General features: G+C 31.7%; 1 long non-coding RNA gene and 1 pseudogene across 2 annotated transcripts; one reads left to right on the forward strand and one right to left on the reverse strand.

Annotated features, from left to right (window-relative positions):
* LOC107857249 lies at positions 1-2,175 on the forward strand. 2 transcript variants are annotated; one of them, XR_007052294.1, is made up of 6 exons: positions 1-55; positions 134-230; positions 312-444; positions 550-621; positions 745-816; positions 1,997-2,175. It is a non-coding gene; the product is annotated as an uncharacterized LOC107857249 (long non-coding RNA). The 2 variants fall into 2 exon arrangements; XR_007052295.1 differs by having other exon boundaries at positions 160-230.
* Positions 2,176-7,082: 4,907 nt separating this feature from the next.
* LOC107855457 lies at positions 7,083-8,451 on the reverse strand (annotated as a pseudogene).
* Between the last annotated feature and the right edge of the window lie 4,238 nt (positions 8,452-12,689).

Raw genomic sequence — 12,689 nt, forward strand, 5'->3', positions numbered from 1 at the left:
AGCTGCAAGATGTCATTCCACCTGAAATAGGTGAACTAAAGCAGTTAACACATCTGTGAGTGCCTTTTCAGCTTCTTTATCCACAGATCGATTTTGCTGTTATAGAATTATAATTGATATGTATATTTTTCAGCTACCTAATTTTTAATAATTTCAAAGGGGAAATACCGAAGGAGCTTGCTAATCTTCCTGAACTTCGTTATCTTCATCTACATGAAAATCATTTTACTGTACGTATTCCACCTGAACTGGGTACCTTACAACATTTTCGACACCTGTAAGATACCATCTTAACTTCTTGTCTACTTTAGCATATGGAACCTGTGTCGGACTGGATGTCACCGTGATCTCATTCAATTCCAGGGATGTTGGTAACAATTGTTAGTTTGAAACTATAAGAGAACTCATACATATTGAAGGATGCTTTCCGCTTCCCCGCAACCTGTAAGTTGATTATTCTTTTAGTGTTAAATCGCTTGAAGTTGTCCTACTGCTAGTGTTATGGATTATATGCTAATTCAAGGACTTAACACATGTTGTAACGTGCAGATACTTGAATAATAATTATCTTACTGGAGGTGTTCCAGCACAACTTGCAAATTTGACAAACTTAGAGATCTTGTAAGTTCCGAGAAGAAACTTCTCTTTGATTGCTTTGGTCTTTTGGGTTAAAAATAGCTAATTTCTCTTGTTAGTAGTTAATAAATGACATTATGCTTAATTCGATTGCTCTGGTTGTTACAGATATCTATCCTACAATAGGATGACAGGAGTTATACCATATATCATTGCTTATATTCCTAAGTTAACTTATTTGTAAGTTTTCCTCTATGCTCTTATCTACTCATTAATTATACTGGATGTGCACAGTTTGGACAGAATTTTCAGAATTTTCTTTTGGATACTGTGACAAACCAATGTACCTTTTTCACTTAGCCCACTCTTCTTGTGTCAATTTTTTCAAATTTCTCTTTTATCTAGCGATATTACCCTTTTAAATTATTTCGAGCTTTAGGTGATTTTTCATCTCAACTCACTGAAAAATCTCTGACACTATGAAATTAGTACTGGAGAAGACAAACTTTAAGCTTTGAATTGTTGGTACGTGCTTATCAGTTTGGTTAAAGGATAAATCTTATCAAAATTCTATAAGTTAGCTTATCAGATGATATAATCTTCGACTTATATCTCTCCAAAGGAATGAATCACATATATATACACTTTAAAGAAACAAACCAACGTAAATTAGTCATATTAACCCTATTTTGACTGTAACATAAGACTGAATTTATTATTTTATGGAGATTTGTAATGTGTGTACTATCCCTTATTGTGATGTTATGCTACCGATGATGTGTATGTTTAGTTGTCGCAGCGAATCTGGTGTTCTTATCTTTATTTGACTTAACCTCAACTGAGGAACATATTGCTTGTCTGTATAGATTAATCTCCTGGATTCAATAAGCAGCTCCTGAAATAATAAACAAGTTCTTGTACATCAAATCAAATTTTTTTTAATTAAAACATTTGTCAGCGTGTTTCCTTCTCTGAGGATGTGTTTGAATTGTATCTACCCTCGTGTCCTTTACTCCTTAGTCTGCCCCACAAGCATACATGTACACCATTGTAACTCTCTACTCTTTGATGGTCTAAGAAAGGCTTTATGGAGGTCCAATTTGTATAGATCCATGACTCTACGTATATACACAATTACACATACATACTCTATCCGTTTCAATTTATGCGGTGATGTTTGATTGATCATGATAAATTCCTTAAGAACAAATTAAAAAAATAATGTATCACACATAATTGAATAGAAAGTAAGTAATTTAGTAATAATATAACGACATTTCACTATAGAGGCTTGATTTTCTTTGGAATTTTGAAAAATTTTCCTTCATGGTGTTAAAAGCATGATGTTCACTACAACTTCTTGTTTATAATAAGGACTGAAAGTTTATTGATTGATTTTTATACTTTGCATTTTATGTAGCCAAGAGATGCGGCTAGTGGACCCATTTCGTCCATGGATGCAAGGAGATCACGTGATGATCATAATTGTAATGACATTCTTTGATTTCGTTGTATTTGTCTTGGATATTCAATTATGATGATGTAATTGTATGGTTGGAGTGAATCTTAGAATATTGAAGGTTTTGTGTTTAAGTTTGATTTTGGAGTTTGAAGATATTAGTTAATGTTGAAAATTTTGAGTTTGAAAATGTTAATGTTGAAACTTTAATTTTGAAGTTTAATGTTCAATGTATTTTTGTTATGCTTGTCAATTACAATGTTTAATTACTCACGTTATATTAATATATATGAATTGAACAAATATTGGATTATAGGTTATGCCTAAAGGAACAATTAAATTTGAGCTAAAATTAGAATCTAACAATTAAATTTGAGCTAAAATTAGAATCTATAATTAGTTATTAAAAATTGATGGTCCCTACTAATTTTTTTTTAAAAATATACGGAGGTTTTAAACCCCCGTAATTTTTGAATAGAAATATATTATAAAATGAATTAAATTTAGAGTAACGGGGGGTCAACCGTCGCAAAATAACTCCCACAAATTAATTAAAAACTGTCACAACTTGTTTGTGACGGCTTGTATTGTGGGGGTTTTGAAAACCGCTGGAATTACATTTTGCGGGAGTTTTAAACCCCCACAAATCTTAAAATTAATCCCCGCATTTGACCCCTTTTTTGTAGTGTAATTATTTTTTCAAATACAAAGTAATGGTCGAAACAAACTTTCAACATTTTATGTTTATTTAAAGAGAAAATGGTCTATTACCTCCTCAACCTTTAATCAAAATTCAACTACACACTCAACCTTTAAAGGTGATCTATTACCTTACTAAATTTTTTTTTACCGAATTTATTACCCCTTAGTTGCTGACTGTCAACGTAAATCAAGTAATAACAGATCGGTACATTCCACGCGCCTGGGCCCACGCCAATATTCTTCATTTCTAAACAAAACAAAAAAATCTTTCATCCTTTTATTTTAATTTTCCTCTCTCCTCTCTCTTCTCTTTAAACCTTTTCATCTCCCTCTCTACTCTCTCTCTTATCTCTAAATCAAGATTTCATCTCTTTTTTTTAAAAGATTTTTGTTCTAATCTAAACTTTTGGTTGTGGCTTTTCAAGCAATCATCTTATTGTTGTTATAAGTTCGTGTCTTTTGCTTTACATAACACAAGTTTTTTTTCAATTTTTGTTCACATTTGATCCAAAATTGGGTAGAAAAAGAAAGTTTCAAGATGACCCTTTTACTATCTTTGGATTCTTGAAAAAGCTTTACTTTGAAAAAAATAATAAGTTTTGGTGACACCCTTTTTGCAAATTTTAGATTCTTGAAAAAGCTTTAATTTGAAAAAGACAATTAGTTTTGGTGACACCCTTTATGCAAATTTTGGATTCTTGAAAAGGTTGAGTCTTTTTCTTGTTTTGAGATTTTAAAGGTGTTATATTCTTTAATCATTAAACTAGTTAGGCATATTGGCTGTAGATCTTAAAAGGGGTTGGAATATTCTTGATCTTGAAATGGAACCAGTAAGATTTGGTGGAAAAACCATCATTCATCGACACTACAGTTGTTGCAGGTGGTAAGAACGATGAGGGAGATGGTGGAGAAATTTATTGTCATTTTTGAATTTTAACAAAGAATTTGATTTTCAAAATGTCATAATTTTATATACAAGTTGAAGAATCATAATTCAAGAGTTAAAGAGGAATTCTGAAATTTCATGGTGAATCCAGTAGTGGCGACGACGGCGGGATGGTGGAAAATAATGAACAATACCGAAATTAAAATTTCTAACGATCTTGAAGTCAAAAATAATAAACAACATCGAATTTGAAAATTTTTGACAGCCTTGAAGTGGAAAACAATGACCATATTAATTATTAAATTTTCGACGATCTTAAATCCAGAAACAACGAACAATACCAAATTCAAAATTTTCAACGACCTTGAAGCCGAGAACAATGAATAATACCGAATTTAAAATTTTCGATGGCTTTAAAGTTAGAAACAGTAGAGAATTTTAAAATTTTCAACGACCTTGAAGTCAAAAATAATAAACAATACCCATTTTAAAATTTACGACGACGTTGAAATCAGAAATAATGGACAATATCGATTTTAAATTTTTTGATGATCTTGGAAAAATAAAAGTAAAACGGAAAGGTTAAGTGTTTTACACTTGCTTTATAATGGCTAAAAAGTTTCATCGAAGAAGATGAGTTTAGACTGTTGGGACACACACTTTAATAAAGTGGAGAAATTAGAAATTCTTAATTAGAAAGAGAAGAGAGAATTGAATAATATATATTATAATGTAATATTTATTATATTATTAAAAATAATGATGTGGCAACTAAAAAATTAAAAATTTAAAGTGAAAAGAGACAACTGACGCGTCCATGGACAGTGTAGTCATGTCCATTGACACGTAAGCAACTTGGCGGTAATAAATTCGGTAAAAAAATTTTTAGAGGGGTAATAGGTCTCCTTTAAAGATTGAGTGTGTAGTTGGAATTTCGACTAAAGATTGGGGTAATAGACCATTTTCTCTTATTTAAATCAAATTTTTATTTAAAGATTGATATTAAAACGACATTCTTATCTTTAAGTCCAAATATTACGACGTCCCAGAAATTTTTTTATGAAGATTGCAAGGACAAAAATAAGAAATAAGAAATGATTTAGTGAGCTAACATGAAAATATAATATTTCATTATATATAGTATACTAGGTAATCTAGCATAATATTGTCATTAATCAATTTATATACATTATTACGGTCATTAATGGACAGTCTAATAAATATTGATCACGATAAGTAAAATGAGATCAAGTAGGTAACTTTGTACGTAAATATACCGTAGTTTCTACGAAAAAGTATCATTGGCTCCTTTAATTTATTCACCTTGTGCACCTAATTTAAATATATTGAGTTTTAAATCAAACGAATCAAATTGAACTTTTTGTTAAAATTTTATTTATTCAAAATATTATGTTAAAGTTTATTAATTCAAAAGTTTATTCTAAATCAATTAATATTATTTATAAAAATATATAAGAGTACTGCATAACTCTAACTTCATACACACGTGCAATGCACGTATCGAGAAACTAGTATACATATATATATATATCATCTCTTGTTTTAAAAAATAAAATACACGCTTTTTTTGTTCTATTTTATAAATGTCATTTCAGCACTAAGGGTAATATTAATTCACTTTAAAATTGTTATGGGGCTAAATAATTATCGGTCAAGTTGAAGGTATAAAGTAAGTTGTGCAAACAAAGGGTGAAATAATGTCTTTTCTCCATAACATTAGATGACATTTTGTAACATTCGACATATTTTCAAGATCATAAGATTCAAAAGTTTTTCTACTTTCTTAATATTTGCGTTGTCATGTCAAAATAGACCAAGTAAATTAAAAAAATAAGAAGTACCTTTTACGAACTTAAAGGAAAAAGACATCGTTTCCACCCCAAACTATAGTCAAAAAGTCGAATCCATACCTAAATTATATAAGTGACCTATTACACACCTTAACTATAAAAAAGTTTAGACCCTGTCAGATATTACACCATTTGCATGTGGTTTGGTGTTTTACACACGCTGCCACGTCAGCACCACATCAGCATAATCCAAAAAAATAAGAAAAAAGACATCGTTTTCACCCCAAACTATAGTCGAAAAGTCGAATCCACACCTAAGCTATATAAGTAACCTATTACACACCTTAACTATAAAAAAGTGATACTTTTTACACCCTGTCAGGCATTACACCACTTGTGTGGTGTTTTACACGCACTGCCACGTCAGCATAATCCAAAAATGTAATAAATTTATTATTTTTATAATTTTTTATTTTTTCTTTTTGATTTAATTTTTTTCCCTTCTTCAATGTCTTAAACCTCCATTGTTGTCAATGTCCAAAACCTCCATTACCTCCATTACATCATATTCACCACCATAAAATTTATCCCACCAACAAAATTATCATAGCAATTAATTTCTTCTAACATTGTTCTTTATCCGTAACTCATCATCTTTTCTTAAAAAAAAAATAAAAAATTCTCAGATATAATGGCCATTATTGTTTCAAAAAATGACCACTCGATTGTTGGCCTCTGCGTTTTAAATGGTAATGACCAACACATTTTTGTACTTTTTCTATTTGTTTTTCAGCTATAATTTAAAAAAAAAAAACTAATATGGCAGCAAGTTACATTTTTGGATGGATTAATAATTAACAGACAGAGAGGAGAAAGTCGATGATGAATTCGACTTTTCCGACGAGAATTTACCGAAAAACATCCTTGCTACAAAATTTTATATTTTTTTTTATAAAGTTTGATTTTGTCCGTTTAAACATCAAATACAATTTGATTTTATTCATCGTGAAATTAACATGGATTCGATGAAGGTGGAGGATGAATTGTGTTATTTGGGGATGGGGTTGGAATTTAGAGGTAGGGTGATGAAGAAATTGTGTTGGTTGGGGTGGGGGTGATGAAGAAGAAAATGGTTTGGGGTTGGGGTTGTAGTTTCGGGGTGGGGGGTGATGAAGAAAATGATAGTTTGGAGGTGGGGGTGATGGAGAAGATGATTGTTTGGGGGTGGGGGAGGGGAGATGGATGCTGGGGGTTGGGAGAGGAGTATTTTAGTTTTTTTTTTTTTAATTTTTTTTTGCATTAATATTTAATTTAAACGCGTCAATTTTTATTTAAATAATTATGTATTTTCCACGTCAGATCCAGGGAGTAAAAAGTATCATTTTTTTTTATAATTTAGGTGTGTAATAGGTCATTTATATAGTTTAGGTGTCGATTCAACTTTTCGATTATAGTTTGGGATGAAAACGATGCCTTTTTCCTTAATGTTTTTAGCCGTTTACTTTTGAAATTTAATAGGCTGGACGCGCCTATAATAAGTGTAACATACGCGCCTTAGAATGGGGGTCACGGGGAGGTAATAATATCACTTTATATAGTTAGGGTGTATAATAGATCACTTATATAGTTTAGGTATGACTTCAACTTTTCTTATATAATATGAGGTGTAAATAATGCCTTTTCCCAAAGAAACAAATCTAGCATACATAGACATCGGAATCAAAATTTTTGAACTTGAGTACAGTGCTTGCTTCCTTTTGGGATTAGAGTCAAGCATTCCTTATAAATGGTAACTCTCAAACTTTCAGGCCAACCATGTAGATTCTATTGCTTGACTTCACAGGATTTAAGATCATAGGAAATCAAAAGGCCATGTTTGTTTTGCAAAAGCAAGAAATGATCCTTCCAAACTACTAATGGAGATTCAACCGAAAGAGGTTTAATAATTGTGTATTTTTTAGTCCAAGACTCATTAACATCATACTCTTTCATTATCCAAATGTCCAAAAGATCTTCTAAGTGCTCATTTTTACCCCATGAACAGGCGTAACAAATCAATGTTAGACTCTCATTTAAGATTATGAGACCATAAGACTTGCCATCATAAAAATGACAAGCACTGGGCATTTTAATTTTTCTGAAAGTCTCAGAGCTCATGTCAAAACAAAGAATTACCAGAACAGTTGTTTTCCCAAACCAATGAGAGGTCCCCTTGTAGAACACCCCCGAACATGGATACCAATTCACATGGGGAAAATGTTGATTATCCATATTTAGTTCTCTCCAAGACTCGACGCTCAATTTATAAACATCAACTTTCCGTTTTCTCATATTGAAGTCGTAAAAAGGAGGCTCTCCGTGAACAATAGAGATTCTGACAATCTTGCAGTTATTTGCAATCGAGTCAAGACCAAATCCAACAACATCAATGGAATGATGAAAACCTAGTGGAAAATCAAAAGGGTTGGGTTGGAGTACCCTATAATGTCTTGTAGCTGGATTAAGCAAGACAGTGTTTACCTCATCCGTCAATGCAATCTAAACCATTGCAGGGACCTATGAACCCATGACTAATACCAAAGTAAAGTTTAGTCAGATATGAGATATCCAGATCCGGATATATCATGCAAAGATCATCACCATCAGTTTTAGTTGAAACAAAAGACAAGATAGATTTAAATTCACCGGGCTCTTCTTTAATGGAGCGCTTGAAGAGAATGAATTCATCGTTTGTGCTGATGGTTGTACGGTTTAAATGAAGATTGATGAAAGATGAAGATTTGATGAGAGTGTACAAAGTTTTTGAAACACATTTTAATCGCATGAGAAGTTTCACCGGAAGTCTCACCGGAAGTCTCACAAGTACATATATCAAAATATATTCAGGAATTTTTTTCAGTGTTCCATCAGCCATCGAGTATTTTCTTCACAAAAGAAAGTTCATTGGCACATTAGGGAATGAAGTGGTATCACCTCATTTCATGGGAGTTTCTGTCTTTTAAGAATTGGATCCAAAAGTTTAGCCCTCCACGTTCATCTCCCTATAGTTAACTATCCATCAAACTCTCCTTTTTGTGGTTTAAATGGTTATCTTCGCTTATGAATTACTATCTAAAGAACACCTTAAGCCTTGAATTAAGGAAATGCCCGTTATTTTCTTTTCCCCATGTTTTCATCTCAAAGTGTTAATAAGGGGTTTTGAAGCAAAATATTCTATTTAGAAACTAATAAAATTTCAAGAATTCTCCACTATGTTTCAACTATTTTCTACTACAAGTTTATGTTTTATTTTATGCGTAATTCTCTCCTACTGTTTGAGTGGAATTACATCCTTTTGTGTCTTATTTTCTTGCACCTCTTTACACGTTTTATAATTTCACTAGCATTCAAAAAATAATTATTGCTTATGCATATATCACTGGCCTTGTGTTATATAATCTAATCATTGGCTAAGTTGTTTTTATATGTTGGCATGTGCCACCTGTCGCTAACAAAAGAGATTTCAATGTTTCCCATAATCGTTGAAGCTTTAATACTTTGTATGAAGAAAACTAATTTAAGCAAAATATTGTTACTCTTTGAATGATCTTTACAATTCTTCTTTACTATTTTTCTCATCGAATGTTTCCTATTAATAATATAATGAAACCTTTTTAAGAAAAAGAAAAACTTTTTTGTATGTAACTTTGGCTACCAATTACATTTTGACATGAATTAAATTAACTAAAAATATCAAATCCTAAATATTTTATCTTTCCAAATACATTGAATTATTCAGTAACACAAATGACAAAAAGAAAAAAAAAAGTTCTCTAGCCTATAGCCTTGAAACCTCAAAACCCTAATATTCATTACCTTTTTTTGAAAGTCATGGTTGCAACGGTAGTTGAGCACCCTATTCAGGTTGTTCAGTCGTTACTTGTACCCTATACCATCGTTCAAAAACTAACTCATGCATCTATGTCAAAACCATATAAATCTAATACTAAATACTGCCATTACTAATAAAACAAATTACGTATCTACATGAAGGACCTATAGTAATCTTGGAAGAAGAGGAGGTAGAACAGGTTATCCAAAGAGGAAACAAGTAAATTTACTACTCAGTGGCGGAGCCAGACTTTTGGTTAAGGGTGTTTATATTTTTCATTGGGCAAAGAACTATTTGAAAGAAAAGAAAATAAAGCACTACTGCACCTGCCAAGGTTCGAACCTGGGTTGTTGATGCAGAAATGTACACTCTTGACCACTAGATTATGCTTCTTTAGCTTGTCAACAACATGTATATAACCATAAATATCTATATTTAACCTATATACTCGAATTTTTTTTTTGACGAACGGACTTGTGAAGTCAAAGACTTCAACTTCTCGAAGGAGATGCCGCTAATTTACCTTCCTTAGGTCTCAAATGGCCGACCACTACATAAGCCGCTGGCGGAGAAAGCTCGAAGAGGTTCCCTTCATTCATTACTAAGCCAAGGTCCCACACTTCAGAAAAAGTCAAAAAGTATGGATGAAGTAAAAAAAAGTACATAAGGAGTGAGAAAGAAAAACTTGGTTACGGGAGCCGAAGGAAGTAGTGGAGTAGGAGAGGTAAAGATGGATGGGAATAGATAAGTAAGAGAGAAGGAGACACCAGCTAGCAGAACGGACGTTTACCCCACACTTCAGAAAAAGTCAAAAAGTATGGATGAAGTAAAAAAACTGACCACCCTTCGTCGGCTGTGGCTCCGCCACTGTTACTACTGTAGGATAGTTCTCTTATGGTTGGAGACATATTAAGGATTTGAGGAAGTTGATAACAAAGCAATGTGAATTGAAGGGAGAATGGAATATAGGATTATTGCGTAATCCTTATTATTGGTTTTTTAAAGAAAAGATGGGGCAGCGAAAACAGGGTTAAAATGACTCTCTTTGGATTGAAATGACTTTCAAGATTTCAATAAGCTTTCAATAGCATTCAATAATTTTATTAAGTATTAAGTGACTTTAAATAGCCAACAAAACATAAAAAGATGCATAATTTAAAATTTAAAACAACCTAAATTATCTCAACAACTAAACAAACTAACAAATATTTAAAATTCAAATTCATCTTAATCTAAATAACTTATTTTACTAAAAACTAGTGCAGTAACTTAAAGCAATTTCCAACACTCCTCCTTTGCTTTAGTTACTGTGATTTAAAAACTGCTTCTCCTCAATTTTTGCTCTGGCAGTGAATGCTGAATTTTTCAATGTTTTTTTGAACTTGCACATCTTTTTGATGTTCATCTTTCTCTTTTTTCTTTTTCTTCTTTTGATTCTTTGCTGAAAAACCATCAACAATCTTGTGTTGTTTGAAAATACTTTCATAGACTTTGCAAAATATTGTAAGGAGTTTTCATTCATCAAAACATCACATAAAGCATAGGTTTCAAGATATGGTTTCTTCACAGAACAGATTTGATCATTTTTGTTTGTGAAAATTTGTGGGACATTCAAAGAGAGACTGCTGCTTGACATTTTTTTGGCTTAAAATAGCCTTATGCTTTAAAAATAAGCACGGATTGAAAAAGATAGCCCTGATGGGTTAAAATAGAGCCCTTACGGGTTAAAAAGGAAGCCTTTACGGGTTAAAATGGTATGGTAACGCTTTGGAAGAACTCACAGATCCCGTAAGATCAATTAGGGTCTTGATACCACTGTTGATTTTTTTAAAGAAAAGTCGGGGCAGCGAAAACAGGATTAAAATGACTCCCTTTGGATTGAAATGACTTTCAAGCTTTCAATAAACTTTCAATAGCATTCAATAATTTTATTAGGCATTCAGTGACTTTAAATAGCCAACAAAACATAAAAATCTGCATAATTTAAAACTTAAAACAACCTAAATTATCTCAACAACTAAACAAACTAACAAATATTTAAAATTCAAATTTATCTTAATCTAAATAACTTATTTTACTAAAAACTAGTGCAGTAACTTAAAGCAATTTCCAACACTTATGTATAGATAATAGTTACGTTACTTGAAGTTATATTGCATAAATTATTTGTCAAGATCCGGGTAACATACATGACATAACATGGTGCTTAGAGCCACAAGTGGCCCAAGCTAACCCATGACATGACATACTACTAATCAGATGAAATTAACTAAATATCTGTGCGAAAGTTAAACTGATTTTAAGATACATAACTGATCTTAACAAATCCCTGAAGCAAATAATAATCCTGAAAAGCTAAAAGTTTAACTCTGTTTCTGAAAAGCCTCTATAACTGACAAGCTGCTGTGACAAGTCCTCAGCTAACTCTAAATAGTAAAATTTGAAATAAGACTGATGAGGACTCATCACTTTCAAATATTGAAGTGGTACTGGAATATGCTAATCCCGATGCTGAGACTTAGCATTTGAACCTATATAATAAGATGATGAAATGCAAAAAAGTATATGTTTAGTACGTGCATTTGAATGTACTAATCATGTGAGATATGAAAATCATAAAGTAAACTGAGTACACAAAAAGTACTGATAAATTGTACTAGATGATGCAAGTTGAATGCAGAGAGTTGAATTGTAGAAAAATTACCCAATAATTATATGTATAATTATTGATATTCAAAGATACTTAGAGAAGTCATAAAATAATACATGTAAAGCTGAATTGAGGTCATGTACAAATAATCTAAATATGAGTCTGTGGTAGATCTGTTAATTTGCATAAATCATGTGAGATTACATTGAGTTTGATGTATACGCCCTATCAAGAGGACCCAATATACCTCTCTAGGGTATGAAGGTATAACTTCCATGATCACTAAACTAATGGCATAAATAAGAGGGCTAAATAAACCTACAATGCTACATAGTTCTGGGACTTTGAGTGAAAAAGGTGTCCTAGACCAACTTAGTGTTAAGTACTAGCCTCAAACTAGTAAATATACTGATAGCTTCTTAAAAAATGATGTTCTAAAAAATGGGTCAGAACCTGTTAATTCTTAAAGCATTCTGAAAGTCTGTAGATTTAAAACTAATCATTCTTGTCCATTTTAAAATTCAAATATTTTGAAACATGCTTTAGAAACATAACTGAAATTTGTAAAATTTACTATGAAATCATGCTAGTGTTCAAATATCAGAATACCATCTGTTATACGTAAGTGTCATGAAAAATATGTCATAACTGTATATTGATCATAAGAAAACTGAAATTTAAGAGAAACCATAACTTGGATATGAACCCTCAATCATAAATCATGGATGAACTAG

This window comes from Capsicum annuum, chromosome 1, assembly GCF_002878395.1.
Source record: "Capsicum annuum cultivar UCD-10X-F1 chromosome 1, UCD10Xv1.1, whole genome shotgun sequence".
NCBI classification, from domain to species: domain Eukaryota; kingdom Viridiplantae; phylum Streptophyta; class Magnoliopsida; order Solanales; family Solanaceae; genus Capsicum; species Capsicum annuum.